Genomic DNA, 23831 nt, shown 5'->3' on the forward strand with positions numbered 1-23831 from the left:
TGAAACGTACACTGATAGCGTTTCAGCAAGTGTACTGAATTGTTGCAAGTAATAGTTACAACGATAGTACCAGGTATCGAACTCAATGATTGCATTTTGCTATCGAGTTGTATTTAATTACTAAAATTGAACAAAAAGTTCACAAATTGATTAAAACGAAGTTCAGGATGAGTTTCACTTCGAATTCAACCTTGTGTCTAATTTTATCCTAGTTATTGAATTCCTTTATTGAATTATTACCGAACTCTCTTTGTTATTCGTGCCCTAATGTCTTCGTGACAGAACCTTTAATTTCAAAGTAACCCCTAATTCCTTAGTGAATTTAAGATTAGAATTAAGTCTTACCGTACATGATTTCTCTCGTTAAACTATTGCCTTTGCAACTAATTTAATTGGTTTCATGACCTACATCTATCCTTAGACTACAAATTCATGAATTTCTCATCTCAAGCATTCGTAAAGTCCACTTCTGTTTCAAAATAGGAATCATAGAACATTTTAATGTTGATCAAGCAATAAAAAACATTAAGCACAAAGATGAGAAAGATAATTCAATAAACTCATTCATATAACTAGAAATCAAATCAGAAAAATAAGAGTTTTATCTTGTTACACTCATACCTAACAAATAGGGTTTAGTTACTCATGACAGAGATAGAAAAGATAGAGATTAGAGAAGAATTACAAAAAAAGATTCATGAATGATTCTTGATAAAACTGCTTCAACGGTGTTAGAAACGAATGTCTTTGAGTTTCTCTACTAGGACACAAGTCTCCCATTGGACATCTACAACTCCAGATATAGCTGAAATATTCCACATAGATCATGTTGATTTCTCACCAAAATTCAGTACTGCACTACAACAAATAAACAACGCAAAACTACAAAAAATATCTACTTAATCAATAAAATAAGGACACAAACATTTTACTAAATCTAATAACTAAAATTAACAAAATATATCAAATAACTCCTTAAATTAACTAATGATTAAAGATAAATAAGACTAAAAACAATGAAAAATATGCATATGATGAAGAGTCATCATACACCTACGTGAACTCATTTCACGTAAACGTACATAAACTCAATTCGCGTATACATGATCTCAGTTACGTAAATTGAGTTTACGTCTAAGTTAATAATGTTATTAAAGAATGACATTTTAGGTATTTTGCTTTTACAAAAAAATTAAAGGGTGTGAGTAGTAAAAAGGAGGTGTGGATAGCAATATTGTTTTATTTTTGTTCTAAAGTTGACTTGTTCTATTAATTGAAATTGTATTTTTTATGTCACTAAATGTTTGATACAAGACAACATCTCCAAGAAGATGATTGGTACAACTAGTATGGATTATAGACTATATTTGCTTACTTTCCATAAATTGCACATTCCTATTATTTCTAATATTTTTTGTAAATTTCATTATATTTTGGTTTCTAATCTTCACAATGTTTTAGACTCAAAATGTAATGTTTGGCACTATTATTTTGTACATTTGTCCATTTATACTTTGCAACACCATTTTTATAATACCTTGTGATATATGTTTATATGTAAAATAAAAACGATTACTTTTCTCTCCTAGTGTTTATTCTTCTAACTCTTGTTTTTACAAGTATTTTTTAACTATTGTGGATAATAAAAGTAATTTTGGTTGAGTTTTTCTCATGAAACTGAAATTTGACACATCTTTCCTTGTTAAATCTTTTGTTTCTTTTGTTTTTACTCAACTTAATAATAAAGTTAAATGAATTTGTTCTGATAATGGTAATGAGTTCGTGTTAATATATTTTTATCAAATCAGTGCATAATCCACGAAACAACATATGTTTAAATGCCTAAAACAAATGGCATTGTTGAGCGTAAACATCAATACATTTTAAACGTGACTCATGCTCTTCTATTTCAAGCAAAACTTCCTACATAATTCTGGGCTCATGTCATTGTTCATGCAATTTTTCTTATTAATAGATTGCAATCTAAATTGTTGAATTTTACTTCTTCTTATCACATATTATATAATACTACTCCTGACATTTCAAAATTGAAAGTCTTTGGTTGCTTGTGTTTCTCTACTACTATTAAATCCAATAGAAGGAAAATTGACTCAAGATCTCGTAAATGCATTAACTTGGGACAAATACCAGGAACTAAAGGATGTGTCCTTTTTATATGCATAATAAGGAAATTTTTCTATCTCGTGACACTATTTATTTGGAGTCTATTTTTCCTTATCCACTTGTTCATCTAATGGTTCAGCAACCAAATACTATCAATGTGGAGAATGAATGTATTTTTAGAGGTTTTCATAATACTACTACTTCATCCTAATTCCCTTCCGCTTCATATTATTCTCATTCTCCTTTAAAGAATGACATAGGTTTTAATTCTCCACTCGCCTACACACCATTTCCAATATACTCTTGGTAGTTTTGATTCTAGTGTTGACAAGGAAAATGGTTTGCTGAGTTGTGATTTTTGTCCTACCTTGCCTTTAATCACTCCTCGAAGAAGTGGAATAATTACTGACACTCCAAGGGTGCATACCAACATTAGATATGAATATACTATGCAAGATCAACAAATGATATTCCTTCTACTCTCATCTGTTGACTTGTGTAGTGGAGGAAATGATGAGATTCCTTCTACTTTTTGCTTTTGGTGGTAGTGGGGAAAGAAGTGGCAGACAAGTGCCAGACAACTTTTGCTTTTGCTTTTGTCTTTTGAATTTTTTCTTTTGTCTTCTGATGTCAATTGAGAATGAATTTTCCACGAAATTTCCTTTTGTCGTGTTCTTTTAACGTTTTTTTTAAGTCCACAACCAAAAATGGGCTAGGCCCAATACATGACGGACTAAACATATTTTTGGATCAAAATACAATTTTTTGAATTGCGCCTAAAATATTCGAACCAATGTCTTGGTTATTTGATAGGAGTGAAGAGGCCAAAATAGTTGTCTTCATTATCATCTCCCAAATTAATGGAAGTTTCTGAAGCAGTGCCTAAGGAAGTTTTTTAGGATTGGGCCTTGCTCTTGAGAAGTTGGGTCATGATCTCAAAGTATTCATCTTCAGCTTTTGTTGCTGCTAACTGAGTTTGTGCAAACGATTTTTGAGCCAAGAATTGATTTGGCATTGGGTGAGGTTTCTACAACCCCTGCTTTTGAAGACGAGGTTTAAACTCCACATGGATGGGTCTTGTACCCCATATATAGATGAGTTTTAAACTTCACAATGAGATGAGGTTTAAACTCCACACGGATGGGTCTTGTACCCCACATATAGATGATTTTTAAACTTCACAATGAGATGAGGTTTAAACTCCACATGGATGAGTCTTGTACCCCACATATAAATTAGTTTTAAACTTCACAATGAGATGAGGTTTAAACTTCACACAGATGGATCTTGTACCTCACATATAGATAAATTTTAAACTTCACAATGAGATGAGGTTTAAACTCCATATGGATGGGTCTTGCACCCCACATATAGATGAGTTTTAAACTTCACAATGAGATGAGGTTTAAATTCCACACATATGGGTCTTGTACGCCACATATAGATGAGTTTTAAACTCCACAATGAGATGAGACTTAAACTCCACACAGATTGATCTTGTACCCCACACTGGATGAGTTGGTGCTCCACATGATGAGTTAATACTCACTTCGTGGAAGTAGTATATCTCCATATAACGATTAGACATTGTAACACCCCGTTTTTCAAAGCGAGGGTATATTTTTTTTTTTTAAAAGTAATTAAGAACGAACAAAGAAATAAATCAGGAAATGCTTTTGGATAAATAATTGAGTCACTGGATGAGTTGGTGCTCCACATGATGAGTTAATACTCACTTCGTGGAAGTAGTATATCTCCATATAACGATTAGACATTGTAACACCCCGTTTTTCAAAGCGAGGGTATATTTTTTTTTTTTAAAAGTAATTAAGAACGAACAAAGAAATAAATCAGGAAATGCTTTTGGATAAATAATTGAGTCATTATAATTTACTTCAAAACAAAATATTAAGTAACCGAGACATTAAGAGATTCCCCATTCTTAACGCCCAGTTTACTTAAACGGTTTTCAAAACAAAATATTAAGTAACCGAGACATTAAGAGATTCCCCATTCTTAACGCCCAGTTTACTTAAACGGTTTTCAAAACAAAATATTAAGTAACCGAGACATTAAGAGATTCCCCATTCTTAACGCCCAGTTTACTTAAACGGTTTTCAAAACAAAATATTAAGTAACCGAGACATTAAGAGATTCCCCATTCTTAACGCCCAGTTTACTTAAACGGTTTTCAAAACAAAATATTAAGTAACCGAGACATTAAGAGATTCCCCGTTCTTAACGCCCAGTTAACTTAAACGATTTTTCTTTAAAACAAAATATTAAGTAACCGAGGCATTAAGAGGTTCCCCCTCCTTAACGTCCAGTTAACTTAAACGGTTTTCAAAACAAAATATTAAGTAACCGAGACATTAAGAGATTCCCCATTCTTAACGCCCAGTTTACTTAAACGGTTTTCAAAACAAAATATTAAGTAACCGAGACATTAAGAGATTCCCCATTCTTAACGCCCAGTTTACTTAAACGGTTTTCAAAACAAAATATTAAGTAACCGAGACATTAAGAGATTCCCCATTCTTAACGCCCAGTTAACTTAAACGATTTTTCTTTAAAACAAAATATTAAGTAACCGAGACATTAAGAGATTCCCCATTCTTAACGCCCAGTTTACTTAAACGGTTTTCAAAACAAAATATTAAGTAACCGAGACATTAAGAGATTCCCCATTCTTAACGCCCAGTTAACTTAAACGATTTTTCTTTAAAACAAAATATTAAGTAACCGAGACATTAAGAGATTCCCCGTTCTTAACGCCCAGTTAACTTAAACGATTTTTCTTTAAAACAAAATATTAAGTAACCGAGACATTAAGAGATTCCCCATTCTTAACGCCCAGTTTACTTAAACGGTTTTCAAAACAAAATATTAAGTAACCGAGACATTAAGAGATTCCCCATTCTTAACGCCCAGTTTACTTAAACGGTTTTCAAAACAAAATATTAAGTAACCGAGACATTAAGAGATTCCCCATTCTTAACGCCCAGTTTACTTAAACGGTTTTCAAAACAAAATATTAAGTAACCGAGACATTAAGAGATTCCCCATTCTTAACGCCCAGTTTACTTAAACGGTTTTCAAAACAAAATATTAAGTAACCGAGACATTAAGAGATTCCCCATTCTTAACGCCCAGTTTACTTAAACGGTTTTCAAAACAAAATATTAAGTAACCGAGACATTAAGAGATTCCCCATTCTTAACGCCCAGTTAACTTAAACGATTTTTCTTTAAAACAAAATATTAAGTAACCGAGACATTAAGAGATTCCCCATTCTTAACGCCCAGTTTACTTAAACGGTTTTCAAAACAAAATATTAAGTAACCGAGACATTAAGAGATTCCCCCTCCTTAACGTCCAGTTAACTTAAACGGTTTTCAAAACAAAATATTAAGTAACCGAGACATTAAGAGATTCCCCATTCTTAACGCCCAGTTAACTTAAACGATTTTTCTTTAAAACAAAATATTAAGTAACCGAGACATTAAGAGATTCCCCATTCTTAACGCCCAGTTAACTTAAACGATTTTTCTTTAAAACAAAATATTAAGTAACCGAGACATTAAGAGATTCCCCATTCTTAACGCCCAGTTAACTTAAACGATTTTTCTTTAAAACAAAATATTAAGTAACCGAGACATTAAGAGATTCCCCATTCTTAACGCCCAGTTAACTTAAACGATTTTTCTTTAAAACAAAATATTAAGTAACCGAGGCATTAAGAGGTTCCCCCTCCTTAACGTCCAGTTAACTTAAACGGTTTTCAAAACAAAATATTAAGTAACCGAGACATTAAGAGATTCCCCATTCTTAACGCCCAGTTAACTTAAACGATTTTTCTTTAAAACAAAATATTAAGTAACCGAGACATTAAGAGATTCCCCATTCTTAACGCCCAGTTAACTTAAACGATTTTTCACAAACAAACGCACATTAAGTAAACGAGACATTAAGAGATTCCCCATTCTTAACGCCCAGTTAACTTAAACGATTTTTCACGAACAAACGCACATTAAGTAAACGAGACATTAAGAGATTCCCCATTCTTAACGCCCAGTTAACTTAAACGATTTTTCACGAACAAACGCACATTAAGTAAACGAGACATTAAGAGATTCCCCATTCTTAATACTCATTTAACTTAATGGTTTTCAAATTCCACACAAAACAAACTCAAACAAATTCTCACATCAAAACATATCAATTCATTTATTCACAAATCCAACCATACACATATCAAATTTCATTTACTCATAATCACACACAATGACATTCAAATTCATTTACCACGAAACATTCATCACTATAAACAAAACCTAACTCTAAGGTTTTACCCATAACGCCCTAGTTTCGTTTTTCCCCAAATCGATACATTTAACCCTAACAAATTCCTTCCCACACAACTACAGATAAGTCCCTAATGCAAGCTAGAAGTTTGGAAGGAGCCCTTACCTCAAAGTTAGCTTTATCGAGTGTTTCCGGTTCCGCGAGAAATTCCGGTAAAATCTCCGCTTGCAACGCCGCTTCCAAAGTAGTGCACTAGCACCGTAGCACGGAGGTGAGCAACTTTCCCTTCTATCTCTTCGAGGAATGAGGTTTGGATCTAGGAGAAACGGAGGGGTTTGTGTTTAGATCTCAAAAACCGTTTTTCTTCGTTTTCGACTCAAAGAGGAAGAGTGGAGTTACGAAAACCTTGGTCTAACCCTCACCCAACCTTGGGTCACTAGCTTTGAAGAAAAGGAAGCAACGAAAACGAGAAATGGAGAAGGATGGATTTTCTGGGTTGCTTGCGTGAAGCTCAGAGGAAGGAGATGGAAATTTGAAATTTCCTTCCTTTCTTTTTCTTTCCTTTGTTTTTCCTTTCTTCCTTTTTCCTTCCTTCCTTTATATACTATTTTCTTTTCCTTTTCCTTCTTTCTAGTTTTCCTTTCTTTTTCCGTCCAAACAAACATATATAAATATAATAAATATAACTTAACAAATATCTCAAAATCTAGATATTTATTAAATTACCGTTTCACCCGAAACGCCTTAAATTAACCGTAAAGTATTTACCGCAGTTAATTTCAATTTATTTATCGACGAGAAATTCTAATTGGCATCGAAATATCTTTTTGATTATAAAACTCCAAAATATTATTAACTTTGGCTTAAAAGCCTCCGAGCCAAAATCCAAAATACACCAAAAATACATAAATGGTACTTTAAAATTATGGGTCTTACAGACATCATTGAATTGATTAATTTATTTTCTGCAGAATAAATGTGTGTAGTGGATTTATTTGATTATTAATCTGTGAATTATCGTTAATTTAATTGATGAGTTTTTATTAATTATTGAAGTAATTGGTTATTATAGAAAAATCTTAGTCATATCCTGAATATTTCTAAAGAATATTTTTGGAAGCAGGCGGGTGTCATGATCGATTTTTTCAGTTACCGCTCCGACAGAGAATAATACTTATTTTAAAATTGTGTGTATTATTCACTAGGATTTAGTATCTCATTAAAGTGTTGTTTTCAGAGACTGAGACCGTCGGGGATGTCGAGAGTTGAGAAGTTCTACCGCCCTTGAGAAGAGTGATTTCCTTCGATTAAGTTAGTAGATCAAGAATAAGTAGACATAGTGCTTACATCGTACTTTATTTCGGAATTAGATACTATTTGCCTAGTTTTGGATATTTAAATTATTAAAGATTTTTCAGTTGTAAGGATTTATTATTTGCAAAGATATGATTCAGATTTTGACAAATGACAAAATACTGAATTGGACTTAGTCATAATCCTACTTGTAAAAGTTCAAGAACCGGTCCAACATTATGTCCCTGCCTAGATCAAAGCAAGCAATAGGAATGAAGTTTCATCTGAAGAATTTGCAAAAGAACAAAATACGAACGAAATCAACGTCGTAGTAAGACGACAAAACCACAAAAAATACAAAAGAAAAACTAAATATGTGTAGAAATTACTTATTTAGATAAGAGAGGGTAAACAAAAATACCAAGAGGGTGATTTTGGACCAAAAAATAGTTTTAAATCACCTCTCTTAGGTGAAAAATGAAAATTTGATCAATGGGTAAGGAGGAGAATAACATGAGGGCATGTGATTATTAACTAAGTTATTGTTATTTAATTATTTTTGGGGACCTCTTATGTTTAATTTAATTATAGATATGATAAACTCCAATTTAGTGCCATTTTTAGTGATTATTACCAAATATTTTTAGAGAAATTATATGACATTATATAAATTTTTAAATTAATTTTCTCTTCATTATGTAGAAAAGATGAAAAGAATTCAAGAAATAATATATGAAGTTGATATATATATATATATATATATATATTATTTTACTATACTTTATATTAGATAAAGATGAATTGTTGAGAGAAATAAGTAAATTAGTTAAATTATTGAAAACAAATGTTGTGTAAAAAATTGACATAACTAGGTCACAAGAAAAAGAGCCTCTAGCAAAGGGTTTAATTGGATGGTGGCATAAAAATAGTACCAACTGTATCATTTAAAAAGAAAACCGCACGGGGGAAGGAGGCCACACATCAAGCATGAAGAGAAAGCAAAAAGAGAGTTTACAAATTTTGGAGTAAAAATTATTTAATTTACAGTTTAATTCTTCTATTTAATTCGATGAATATATTATTTTTTATTTGATTTTTTTTTTTACAATAATAAGTAACTAAACTCTCTTTTAGGATGTGAATTTTGTAATTGAAATTCCCTTTACTATGTTTTAGTGGTCTATTCTAATTTTATTTTAATTATTTTTTATTGTTTAGTTAAATTTTTATATTGCTCTAATCACATGTTATGATTGATCACCATTTTTATGTTCTTAAGCAATTAATTGTTAGCGATGCAATAATCGGTGAATCTATAGGATAATTGAGACTATAAAGTATTGCATGATGAAATTGAATTCTAATCTTTCAGTCATTTAATCTTTTTATGTTATATATTTTTTTCGAATTTAAATTTTTTGGATGACCAAACAAATGGTTAATTTAAGAAAAAGAATATTAATCACGAATGACTAACTTTACACGTATATTGATCTCCTACTTTATATTAATTATTTTTGTTATTAATTATTTTTTTACCGTAACAACTCAACCATTATTATCCCTCTAAATAACCAAATAATCTTAATTAGTTTGTGACTTGTTAATTAATCCATATAGATATGATAATCTTTTATTATGCAATAGAATATACTTGTTATGAGTGTGTTTTTAAGGCAACAATTAGATATTATAAAACAATTGTATCAAAAAATCCACTCTATCTAAAAAGTCAAATAAAAAAATCATCAAAATAAATTGTCCAAACCAAGGAACATTAGTCAAAATCGTATTAACTGCAATCTATCCAAACCGGTGTAGAAAATGGGTCAAACTTGGGCCATGATATTCCATTGTTGCTTTTTGTTGGATGAGCTATTTTAGGCCTGAAATCGTCAGCTCTTGATCGCTGTCCAAATTTTTTTTTTTTGTATTAAAAAAGATAATAGATTTTATCAAAAGTAACACAATTCTGAAATTTCGAACTTAAATTCGGAATAATACGTTCAAATTAATAATATCGCAATTTTTAGTTGAGTTAGATCTTAAAAACTTTACAATGTCGACATTTTTTAGATCTATATTAACACATTTTATTATTATTTTTTATTTTTATTTTACTAAGTGTGAGTTCTCATGTGAGGACTGTATTTTATTTTTATTTATCCTTTTTGGTAGTTTCCCTTGCAAAGTTGAAGATTTAAGGTATCATCATGTACATGTCCCCTCACTTATACTCACATGCTTAACTAATGTAGAATTTCTTTTTTACAATTGATACTTCGAACATAGTAAATATTGACTAAACCACATTTAGCATTACATCAAGTGTAGTCAACTACAACTTTCTACAATAATATGAAAAATCGCAACACATAAGATTACTATATATTTAATCACTGCAAATAAATTTAATTACTCCATCACCAACTTTGAAAAAAAAAAATATTCTCAACGCCTTTCATGGAAATTTACCGTCATTTTGTGTTGTAAATGGTAAATACTATTGAATAATATTATTAGAATATAAAATTGAATATAAATAAAATAGTGTGTATTAAAACACAAATATACTACGTGAACCTTTTATATTTTATATGATATTGTATTTGTGTTTTATTTTATGTCAAATTTTATATTTCAATAATATTATTTTTTTAAAAAAATTTCTTTTATTGACTACATAGCTGAACAATTTAACTTTATCTTTTGTGGTGACGTGATATATATATATATATATATATATATAGATGATTGGTGATAAAAAAAAAATTATGTAACTATGATAGATTAATAGTATTTAACTTGAAGAAGAAAAATTAAATTAATTTATTATTGATTTTGATTAAGAATAAATTAAATCGCTGGTTAGTACTTTGATAAGAATCTCTACGATTACACAATGGAATAAAGGTCAATAATTATCCAAAAACACTTGAATCAGATAGCAAAGATAATCTAATTCACAATAAAGGCCAATAGTTTGCAACCGAAAAAATCAGAACAGAACCAATTGAGGGGCCAGTTGCAGCATCGCAAGAAACTTCGTAGTGACTTTTAAAGCATCATACATATATATGATTACACAATTTACAAGTACAAAAAGGGAACTTTAGATTAAGATAATTCATTTTTTCTGTACAAATTGATATATGTATTTATGATAGAGAACTCTCACTCTTATTTTGTCCTATATTAGTTTTCCCCAAAAAAGAAATATACCCCACAGGCCCACACCATTAACGTACATGTAATGTAACCCACGGAAAGTGAACTTTATGATTGGTATCGCAGCGCCATCTTCAACCGCATAACTAACTAACTTCGTACTAAAAATTGAAAATCATATCATTCAACACGTCATATCATACCTTCTCTACCCACCTCGATCCTATCCTCATTTCTATATTTCCACACCCATTTACCTACAAGATCATAATTGAAGATATAATACCTTCCAGAACCTTGAAAAAGATAGGAAATGCATCGGAATAGTTGTCAAGACCCCCAATAAACAATTGTTAATCTAACCACATCAATCATTAGTTGGCATGTCGAAAATCTCTTCGGGTTTGCACCAATAAACAACCCGCGGTATGCTTAGTTTGTGGGATAAGTTGAAAAACCTTTTAAAAAAATATTGGAAAATGAGAGGTAAATACTTATATATATGCTACTACTTTATATATAATTAAATAGCATATTTGTGGTGTGGATTGAATAGGTTTTGAGGTAAAAAAATTATCTGATTCAAATATAAAATCACATGTGGTTTGATTTGATTTGAATAAAATGTTTTAAAAATATTGATTTGATCTAATTCAATTACAAATAGTTTAATTTGAATTGATTTTTGGATATTAAAATTACAAATGTAAAAAAGTATATTAATATTATAAAATCACGATAAATAATAAATTTGAGACAAAATATATCATAGAATATGTCGAATGAAACGTCGTTCCTTTGTTGAAAATGGAATTAACCACAATTCGACTATTTATAAGTAAAGTATATCATTGTAGTTCATCTGATCTAAAAGAAATATGGAACCTTTGTCAAAAAATGAACTTGCCAAAGTTTGATGGATCACACGTGAACCCTTGTTCTAGTTCATCAGATCCAGAAAAGTGAAGTGCTGGAAAACACACAAAAATGGGGGTTTGAAATGTGTTTTTCCATTTCTTAAAGATACTTCGATTTCTTTACACAAAATTGTTATTTATCAAAATATTTAACTTACTCTTATAAAACAGATTTAGTTAGAATAAGATTGAATCATAAAGAACTACGAGGAAAGGAAATATAAATAGATAAAGGAAACACAAATATGTTTATACTAGTTCACAATAAATTGTTACTGCATCTAGTTCTCCTCTTATAGAGAGATTTTGCTTCAGTACAGTCGATGACTTAATCCACTATTTAAATTAATAGCATACAAATATTCTTTACTCTACCTCTTCAAGCTTTGAGTATTTTTTTTCTCTAGCTTCTCTAGGTTATCATCGTCAGAACCCTTCTTCAACTTTCTAGCAACCTGTCGTTGAGGTTTATGAGTATTGTTGTACCTTTTCAGGTACCTCTTAGGGGTGAGAGAGTTGCTACCACTATCAGGTTGATTTGCATCAATTCTAGTTTGCGTCTGAATTGACACAACGTTTGTTTCTAGGATTCTAACTCTCATTGAGAGGATGTTACATATTAAGTTATATATTAGTACAAGTGTGTGAAAACACTTTGACTAATTTACATCAATTCTAAAAACTCTCTATGAGTAGATTTTTCATTCATACTATTATTTTGATGTGTTCTTGACTTTTTCAGAATTTTTTCTTAACACATTTCCTTTTTTATTCTCTCGCACACTTGATTGACTAAGCGAGATCTTCTACAATACAGTGAGGAAGTGTTCATTGAGAAAATTACTGTTGGATATCTTCAATCACCATTTAAGACATATCAGTCTTTAATATGTATCCATATATATCTTCTTTATTTATTATGCGTATCTTCAATTTAAGAGGGCATATCTTAGAGAATGTTACTATCAGAAGATGTCACAAAGACTTTTAGAAAATTTGACAGTTTCAAGATGTTGATCAACGGATAACATATTTCTCTTCTTTTAGAGCATTGACTATTCAAATTGTTGACTTTCTAGAACGTTGACTTTCATCAGAGGTCGACGATCATTTGTCTTAACACACTTATCAAAGGAAAACGATCATTTTGCATGACACAGTTATCAGAGGAAAAACATTCAAATTGTTGCTTGTATTAAAGAATTCACATGAGGCGCATTTGAGTGTTTCTTTCATCAAAGTTAGACATAACTTTAGCAACTTTTTCAAAGTCATTGAGAAATTTTTTTTAGTAGATTCTCTTTTCTTTTTTCATCATAGGATTTATCTTTTATCATAACATAGACTTGTAATGCTTTGACTTGAACTACATATTGCAATACTTCCTATTTCTATATTACAACTTGTTCTATTAGTAAACATAGTTGTTTTCTTATTAGCTGATAATATTCTTTATGTTTAGAAATACCTAGATTATTATTATCTCTAATTTACTAGTAATTTATGCTACTTTAAAATAGATAGTCATTAATATAAATTTGTATCTTCTAACTTCATATGGATACTTAGCAAATGTAGTTACGAGATAATTGTTCTATATTTGTTTGTTTTTATTATCGTCAAATCATCAACCAGATGATTTTAGCTAAAACAACTTTTGAAATAACAAAAAGATGTCGAATATTTGTCGGAAAAACGAACAAACCGTAATTTGACCTTTGTTGGAAAATGAACAATTTGATTGATCACAAGTGAAACATCATTGTAGTTCATCAAAATCAAAAGAAATGTTGAACCTTTTGTTGAAAAACGAACTAACCATTGTATGAAATATCACAAGTGAAGCTTCGTTGTAGTTCATCCGATCGAGAACAAAGGTCGAGCCATTGTCAAAAAATGAACTAACCATAGTTCGACTAATCACAAGTGAAATCTCATTTTATAATTCATCTGAATTAAAAGAAATGTCCATCCGTTGTGGAAAGATTAACTAACTGCAACTCAATTGATCACAAGTGAAGCCTCATTGTAGTTCATTTTATCAAGAAGAAAGTTTGAAAAATTGTTATAAAATGAACAAACCATAGTTCAAATGATCTCAAGAAGTCTCACTGTAGTTCATTCTTATTCAAGAAGAAAGGTCAAACCATTTTTAGAAAACGAACTAACCATTATTCAACTTATCATAAGTAAACCTCGTTGTAGTTCATCATATTGAGAAGAAAAGTTACATTGTCAGAAAATGAACAAATCGCAACTCACATGATTAAAAGTGAAGCCTCATAACATTTCATCTGAATCAAAAGAAATGTTGGACCTTTGTCATAAAAGTAACTAATCACAGTTCGAATAATCACAAGTAACGCCTCACTTAGTTTATTCGAATAAGAATAAATGTCAAACCTTTTCTAGAAAATGAATCAAACTAATCTTGATTGATCAAAGGTGAAGTCTTGTTGTAATTCATCTAAATTAGAAAAAAATCCCAAACCTTTGTTGCCCACTAAACTAACCATAGGCCGATTGATCATAAGTGAAGATTGTAGTTCATCTGAATCAGAAGAAAGATGGAACCTTTTGTTGGAAAAAGATAAACCAAAGTACGTTGACCACAACGTAAGTCTCATTGTAGTTCATCCAATCCAGAAGTAGGGTTGAACCTTTTTCGAATAGTGAACCAATCATAATTCAATTAATCACACGTAAAGCCTAAAATTAGTTAATCTGAATCGAAAGAAATTTTGAACCTTTCTCATAAAACATAAATTAAACACAATACTACTAATCACAAATTAAGTCTCACTATAGTTCATTCGATCAAAAAGAAAGGTCAAAACTTTGTTGGAAAGTAAACAAATCACAATTTGAATAATCAAAATTGAAGTTTCATTGTAGTTCACCAAAATCATAAGAAATGTCAAACATTTTTAAAATGAAATAACCACAGTTCAACTTATCATAAGTTAAGCCTCAAAATAGTTCATCTGATCAAGAAGAAAGGTCAAACCTTTGTCGGAAAATGAACTAACCATAATTCGAGTAATCCCAACTGGAACTTTATCTTAGCTTTTAATTTTTAATATTTTCTTTAAATTACATAACATTCTTAAAGAAAAGATAAATACATAGCTTGCTTTTGCTTTTAAGAAATTGGCATTGATGTAATGGTTCAGAAAACATTATAATGAGTTTGTTATTTGTATTTTTGGTTATATTTTTTTTGGATAATATCACAATGATGTATACTAAGAGCATTTTTTTTCCAAACATATTCATATATTCTTTTTTCAAATTGAAATGCATACTTATAGCTCACCTTGAATGCTAAATGACTGCATTAATTGTGTGGGATACTAATATGATGGTTGTTCTTGTAACCATTGGAGGAATTTTCTCTCCAAACTTTTCAATAGTCAAAAAGATCCATAGAAAGTGAAAAAAACGTGTTTTTAAATATTCAAAGATGGTTGTTCTTAACACCATTGGAGGAATTTTATCAAGAATCATTAATGAATCTTTCTTGTAATTCTTCTTCAATCTCTATCTTTTCTATCTCTGTCATGAGTAACTAAATCCTATTTGTTAGGGATGAGTGTAACAACATGAAACCCTTATTTTTCTGATTTGATTTCTAGTTATATGAATGAGTTTATTGAATTATTTTTCTCACTTTGTGCTTAATGCTTTTTAATGCTTGATCAACATTAAAATGTTATACGATTCGTATTTTGAAACAGAAATGGACTTTACGAATGCTTGAGATAAGAAATTCATGAATTTGTAGTATAGGGATAGATGCAGGTCATGAAACCAATTGAATTAGTTGCAAAAGCAATAGTTTAACAAGAGAATTCTTGTCCAATAAGGCTTAATTATAATCTTAAATCCACTAAGGAATTAGGGGTTACTTTGGAATTAAAGGTTCTGTCACTAAGACACTAGGGCACGAATAATAAAGAGAATTCAATAATAATTCAATAAAGGAATTCAGTAACTAGGATCAAATTAGACATTAAGGTTGGATTCGAAGTAAAACTCATCCATAACATTTTTCTTATTATTAAGGATCAATTTTATTATTGTTGTTAATTTTAAATATTATGTCAGTCAATTTGGGAACTTTTTGTTCAATTTTAGTAATTAAATACAACTCGATAGTAAAATGCAATCCTTGAGTTCGACACTCGGCACTACCGTTTTAATTATTATTTGCAACGATTCAGTACACTTGCTGAAACGTTATCATTAACATGAGTTGTATCTTCTCCTTCTATAGGTGAAACTTCCAAAAAAAAATGAGCTTCCCTAATCCAGGCTCATTTAATCCACCCCAAGTCCTTGCGGTGTTTCACTAGCTTTTAGGCTGACTAGATGCACGGACGTGCCACATGTCCTCTGTATGGGTGCACATTCCCTTTACCATTTCTAAGGGATGAATATGTGCACGAACACACCATTTTGTCCTCTGTATGGGTGCACAGTTACTATACCCTATCTTAGAGTTGACTAGGTTAACAGATGTGTCACGTTGTCCTTTGCACGGGTGCACAGTCATGCCACTCTATCCCCCATATAGAAATGAGTTGTTTGAACTAAGTGTCTTGCTTTTCGATGTGTTGAGTTGTATGCACCCATAACCAAATGGACTCAATTCAAACAATCTAATATTGAGTTATTTGTTGGTCCTTTATGTCTTGGATACTTTGTTCACTCCACAAAGTGGAAAGCTCTTTAAGGCACATGCATTTTCCTTGCTACTCGAGCCCTATTCTTGATTAATCTCATCCCATAGTTTATCTGAGTGGAAGGATTCACAAGTCTTCTTCTCTCTTAGTCTTGGATCTTTAAATATTTAAGTGTTGTCGAGTGGAGTCCACAAATCTTCTAATCTCGTCATCTTAAATATTCAAATCTTTAAGTGTTGTCGAGTGAAGGAGTTCACGAATCTTATGATATCCTAGTCTAGGTTCTTCAAACCCTCAAGTGTTTACGAGTGGAGGAGTCCACAAGTCTTCTATTATCCTAGTCTTGGACCTTCAAATCCTTAAGTGTTGTTGAGTGGAGGAACCCACAAGTCTTCAATTCTCCCAGTATTGGATATTCAAATATTTAATTGTGATTGAGTGGAGGAGTCTACTAAGAGTGGATTATTAACGTCTCCAAGTGCGACTGAGTGGAGGAGTCCATAAGTCGTCTACTCTAAATCTTAAGATGGGGGCTATTGACTTAATTTAATCATATCTAAATTTCTGGAAAAAATTTGGTGGGTTATGGGTTATCCACATAAATGTTGGTTAAATGCTCTCTAGTTAGGAATTATGATTGCATCAAAACTGAACTTGCTTTCTATTGGCCATATCTTGGCTAGTGGTTAGACTATCTCATTATAAAAGGAGGAGCTCCCTTTTTCATTCTACACCCATCTCTCAAATTCCCATTTTCTTCTCTTTTTGCAATATATCGATTTTTCTATCACCTTCACGGTTTACTTTTCATATTTAGATCTTTTGAATATTTTTGTCATTTTCAATTATGACTAGAAAATGTCAAAAGATTAGGCATTGAAGTGGAAGTCTGCCTTGATCAAGTTTCTCCATAAAATTTTGAAATCCTTTCTCGCTTATTTGGCTTTTCCTATTGCCAAAAATGTTCATGAGATCTAAGGATGGTGCAACCTTAATGGTTTTTCTTAATATTTATGGATTTGTTGGTTTTCTTTGGTCCATATGTGTTCCACAGTTCGTGCCTCTATTTTATAAATGTTGAAGAGCTATGAAGAATCGGGCATATGCCTCCTTTGTGTGAAAAGTATCTCACTACAATGTCTTTTGAGATTACAAGCGATGAAGAGTATGATTTGGAGGAAAAGTGAAGACTCTCCAATCGTTGATGAGGATCATTGGAGCCGAGAGGAGAAGGGCAAAACTATTTCTAGGTGTTTGGTTATTAAGAGGTTGGTGCCATTATGAGGAGTTGTTTCTTCTCACTCTTTTTTTTTTTGGTTGCTTAGACATTAATTTAGGGTATAATAACTTCTCCTACATTGTGTGATTCATGTATCTGGTGATCTTCTATCTTAATAAACTTCAAATTCAGTTGATGAATGTAGCTTGCTTATTATATTTTTGACGAATGCATTTTGTATGTTTGACTGCACATCTTTGCATCCCAAATTGTCACATTTCATTTATCTATATACCCAAGCACATGGCCTTGTGTATCTTCCATCCTACATATGTTAGATTGGTGGGTCGTCATCCGTGTATCAACATGATTGTGCATCTGTCATGTTACTCTTGACTACGCATTCTCTTTTGTAATTCATCTCAATCTCATAGCTTTATGTTGATGAGTGCATCCACGTAGGGCTTCCTCTATCTTTAGTGAAGTTTGGTGTACCAAGGACATTGATTGACCATTTTTTTTTTGTTCTGATCCACAAAAATATTTTTCCAATATCCTTGCACACTATCATTCTGTATTCTTGGTCGAGTCGTTGTATAAGCATTGTCTCTTGCAAGGCAATGTGATTTCTTTTGTTATTTTCTTTTCTTTTTTCTACTTCACAATAATTTCACTTTTCCTTCCCCTATTTTTACATTTTCTCTCTTTTTCTTAATTTGCACGCCTAATACATGTGTTATCAATATTTTCATCATTACCTCCCTTATAAATACTTTCTCCATCATTCATTTTTTCTATGACCTTCTTTTATTTTCATTTGCACTAAAACTTTTTTTTTCACACGTTGCTCCCCTCTTGTCGTTGTAGCATGCACACGCTCCAAGGCTTCTCTTCCATCCTATATAACATGTAAATTTGTATTTCCTTCTCTCATTATTCTATTATCGCTACATTGCATTTGTCTCTATTTTATTTTTGCACCGTCACTTAGATGTCCATAATGGCCACGTGGTTCATTTCCATGTGGTTTATTAAACACAGTTGTGCGGATCATTTTTGTATTTGAGTTGGTCGCGCAAACACCACTCTCTACATTTTGGTTGTGCAAACCCCTTTATCATACCAGTGGTCGTGTGGGCTTCCCTTTACATAAATGGTTGTGTGGACCACCCCCTATATAAGATATCGCGTGGAGCCCCCTTCATATACCTATGGCCGCACAAACCTCCCCCTTGTATAGGAAGTCGCATAGAGCCCCCTCCATGTCCCTATGTCACGCAGAGCTCCCTTCATTTTCTAGTGGTTGCACGGACCTCCTCCTTGTATAGGAGGCTATTCAGAGCTCCCTTCATGCTCCAGTGGCCACAAACCTGCCCCTTGTAAGAGTTCCCTTCATGCGCCTGTGATTGCCTCCCTTCTTTATGCTCCATTGGTTACACGGATATCTCCTTTGTAAAGGAGGCGACGTGGAGCTCCCCTTAATGTCTAATATGGCATAGTTTTTATTCTTCCAACGGAGGCCATGCGACCCCAATTTTCACAAAATATTTATGTGTGTTCCTTCTCCTCGACCAGAGGCCTCGCAGTCCATTTTTGTCTTTCTTTTAGTCGGACGGCCAAGTCCTTTTGCATATGGCCTACGCGGACTTCCCTCATCAATCATCATCAAGAATTCCTTTATGTTTTTCCACACCTAATGGAAGCATGATGTTTTTGACTTAATCATCTAATAACTTGTTCATTTCATCGTACTCATCAAAGCTTTATTGTGTTTCCAAGAATCGCTATGAGCAGAGATCAAGCCTCTGATGAATAGGAGGGCTCACTCGAACCACTTGCACCTTATTTCATAACTTGTACCCTTAACGATTTTGAGCGGGTAGTTGAGGATGTCAGTCGTCACAAGTCATACTACACTAATTATGAAACCTTTCAAAGTTGTTATAAGCATTTGGCTAGTAGGAGTTGCAAAGATTGTTTTGATATAGATTTAGTGCATTTTATCTACTTATACGATTGCATCTTCAACAAACTTTGAATCTAGCTTCTCTTCTCAACATTCCAATGTGATATTCTTTGCACTCTTAATTTGGCTCGATCACAGCTCCATTATAACACGTGGGCCTTCGTAAAAGCATTTGAGATCCTATGAAAGGATTTGAATGTACAACCCTCTATTTGCAAATTTCTTAACTTCTTCTAGGTTAAAAATAGTAGCCATATGACTTGGCTCTCGATGAGTAACTTATCCCTCCATCATCTTATTAGGATGTGGCTTTAGTCATAGAAACATTTTAAAAATGACTTTTATTTTGTTCGTATGTGCCCTGCTTACAAATATGTCTTTTACAATATTGGTGGACGAGAGTTATTTCCTCTCACTTAGACTAAAGACTCGATCTCAAAAATAGGCATCTCCTAGTTGTCCCCCACATAGGAGGAGTTGGTTGACATCGCCACTTGAGCATTGTGATCAACGTTAGTGCAACTGATATATTGAAAATGGGGAATAAAGAAGACGAAAATGCCTTCTTTCTTCATATGTCCTATACTTTCTTATCATATTGATATTCCTTTTTGGCACTCCTCCCAACTTTGAATTTAATTTTGATTCTCTTCTTACTAACAACTTGTTTGTTCTTTCTTAGTTGTGAAGAATCTTGTAGGATGGCCCCTCTTACTGGTGTTGAGCTTCGTTCTATCAAAAAATGGAGGATTGCTGAAAATGGGGGCAAAAAGGGTCTTCTTCTATTGGAGAATGTATTCTTGAACCTACCTCTACTCCTCTAGTTGCCTCTTGTGAAAAGTGTTCATGTTTAAAAGCTTGTTCTACCATCACGCCTCTGCACTCCTCCCCTCATCGTCGCTACCACCCTTAGATTCCAAGGATGTTTGTGGTGCCTTGAAGATGGTATTGTGTTCAAGCACTTCAGAAAGAGAAAGGAGAAAATTTATGTTCTTCTTAGGATGAGAAGTTCCTTTTTAATGAAGTAGTTGGTCAAATTCCTTGCACGGGTGACGTGGATAATATGCATCGTTTAGGATGCTACCAATACCTTGAAGCTATGGAGGCATATAGGTTGTGGTCTTCTAACCTTGCTCATGAAACCAAGAAAATGCTAAGACATAATGAAGAAAAGAATCAGGAATGTGAGGAAGCAATGAAGGCTTTGAAGGAAAAGTTGGACACATCTAAGAGCAAATATAATAAGGTTGGAGTTTCATTTAAGGACTCATGTGCCTAGGGATCCAATGAGGAGACCTCTAAGACGGAGGCCATCAGGTCCCATGACACTCTACAACCTGAGTTGATCGCCTCTAAGGTCTGCATCAAGAAATTGGAGGAAGGGATTGTGGATGAGTTTGACCACAAGTTTGTTATGCAGTCTTGCATCCTAATTTGGATTTGAGTGGTACGAGCTTTGACTGGGTGGTCTAGAAATGTCAAATTGTGAATCCTATTCTCAATCCTACCAACTTTTAGCAAGTTTGTTCAAAGAATGAGATGGATGGATGATTAAATGGAGTTAAGTGGCTTTTTCTTTTTAACAATTGGTTTTTTACGTGTGGTTTTGGATGGACAAGTCTTTAATGGTTGGTGTTTGATAAAGGGTGTATTACTAACTTCTATGTTTATTGAACTCTTAGTTTATGAAATAGTTTCTTAATGTTTTGTGGTATGTGTGACTTGTTTTTTTTAAGGCATGCGTCCTTGTTATCTTTATGCCTTTCCTCCTATTGTGGCCTTCACCTTCGATTCATACCTCCTTGTTGCTCTTATTTTGCAAGATGTTCTCTCTCTACCTCTGCGAGTAAAACTTATTTCATCTACCTCTTCCACAAGCACCAGAGCCACCACCTTATGATTTAATAAAATTCCCTTTTGAATCGTTTTCTTGATGATGTGTATGTGTGACCTCTCCCTCCTCCTTTATTATGCTTCATTTCCTTTTCCTCTCTTATTCTGGTACCCTTCATTTCTTGTTTGAGCTTTCAATGCCAATGCCACTTTTTTCTCTGCACATGCACTTCGTTCATTCAATCTTTCCTCATATGCCTCCAAGGTTCCTTGCAACTCATTCACCTTCACACTTTAATAATTCTTTGATTATTCAATAGCTACCACTATATGATAAAATCTTGGAGTGAGACTTCTCAAGACCTTCTCCTCTATTGCTTGATGTATCAAAGTTTCACCATAATTCTTCATGTTATTTGTCAATGTGATCACCTTTGTGAAGTACTCTACCAAACTCTCTTTTTTCATACCAAGAACTTCATATTGCCTTTTGGGTATTTGAAGACACACCACCATCAATTTCTTACCACCTACATATGCCATATCAAGATTTTCCATGCTTATTTGGTTGAGCAAGCTTTAGAAACATGTTCAAAAATGCATGGACTTTTCAAACTGAGGAATAAAGAACAATGCCTTGTAATATTTTTTCTTTGCCTCCTTGATTGTTGCTCTTTGTGCTTCAGTTGGATTTTCAACCAAAGCCTCCACCCTTTATCTACCAACTTTCAACACGACTTGAAAGCCAAACATCACCTTCATCTACTTACTCCACCTATCATAATTTTTCCTTCCATCGAGCATTGGAATAACAACAAGAAAATTGTTCAATGATGCTGACATAATTACATGCACTCTTTGATCTACTAAGCTCACGATACCAATTTTTGGACACACTCTCACATTTTAACATTCACAATCTTTAACAAGATGAGTGAACAAAATAGAGAAAAGAAAGTATATCGTAAATTGTATTGTATTATTGAATGTGTGTAATAGAATGAATGATATACATGATATGAGACTTTTATAAGCTTCTCACTACAAGTCCCACATCGGTGTCACTAGTGATAAGAATATGAATAACATAAAGTAACAGAAAATGAAAAGATTGAGAGAAAAGCTCCAATGAGCTCAAACTGATTTTATTACTTTATGTTCAATGAATTATTACAATGGTGGGATCATTTTATAAATAAAGATCACTTGTAAAAAACTCTAAAATACAACTAATAACTGACTCTAACTAATTCTAACATAACACTTTTAGTTAACTTTAGTTGTGTAATCTATATTTTCTAATATTCCCCCTTAGAATTTGAGGGTGGTTTTACTAAGATGTGTTTGTCAAACACTCTGAGTTTGTCACAAAGTATTACAAACTTGGTGCTAGGAAGAGGCTTTGTTAATACATTTGTCCATTGATCTAAGCTAGAACATGAGAAACAACAAGGCTTTTGTTCAACACTTTTTCTCTTACAAAAAAGATGTCAAGTTCCATGTGCTTGGTTCAATTGTGGAGAGTTGGGTTATGTGCAAGAGAGTTTGTGCTTGAGTTATCACATAGGATTTGGGGAGTTTTGAACTTGCAATGAAGTTCATTTAACAATGATTATATCCAAAGAATTTATACTGCAAGTTGTGCCAAGTGTAAGACCCATAATTTTAAAGTACCCTTTTATGTATTTTTGGTATATTTTGGATTTTGGCTCGGAGGTTTTTAAGCCAAAGTTAATAATATTTTGGAGTTTTATAATCAAAAAGATATTTCGATGCCAATTAGAATTTCTCGTCGATAAATAAATTGAATTTAACTGCGGTAAATACTTTACGGTTAATTTAAGGCGTTTCGGGTGAAACGGTAATTTAATAAATATCTAGATTCTGAGATATTTGTTAAGTTATATTTATTTTATATGTATATGTTTGCTTGGAGGGAAAAAGAAAGGAAAACTAGAAGGAAGGAAAAGGAAAAGAAAATAGTATATAAAGGAAGGAAGGAAAAAGGAAGAAAGGAAAAACAAAGGAAAGAAATAGAAAGGAAGGAAAATCCCAAATTTTCCATCTCCTTCCTCAGACAACCAACCGTGAAACCAAAATTCAATCCTTCTCCATTTCTCGTTTTCGTTGCTTCCTTTTCTTCAAAGCTAGTGACCCAAGGTCGGGTGTGAGTTAGATCAAGGTTTTCGTAACTCCACTCTTCCTCTTTGATTCGAAAACGAAGAAATACGGTTTTTGAGATCCAAACACAAACCCCTCCGTTTCTCCTTGATCCAAACCTCTTTTCTCGAAGAGATAGAAGGGAAAGTTGCTCACCACCA

Source organism: Cicer arietinum, chromosome 1, assembly GCF_000331145.2.
Source record: "Cicer arietinum cultivar CDC Frontier isolate Library 1 chromosome 1, Cicar.CDCFrontier_v2.0, whole genome shotgun sequence".
Classification (NCBI taxonomy): domain Eukaryota; kingdom Viridiplantae; phylum Streptophyta; class Magnoliopsida; order Fabales; family Fabaceae; genus Cicer; species Cicer arietinum.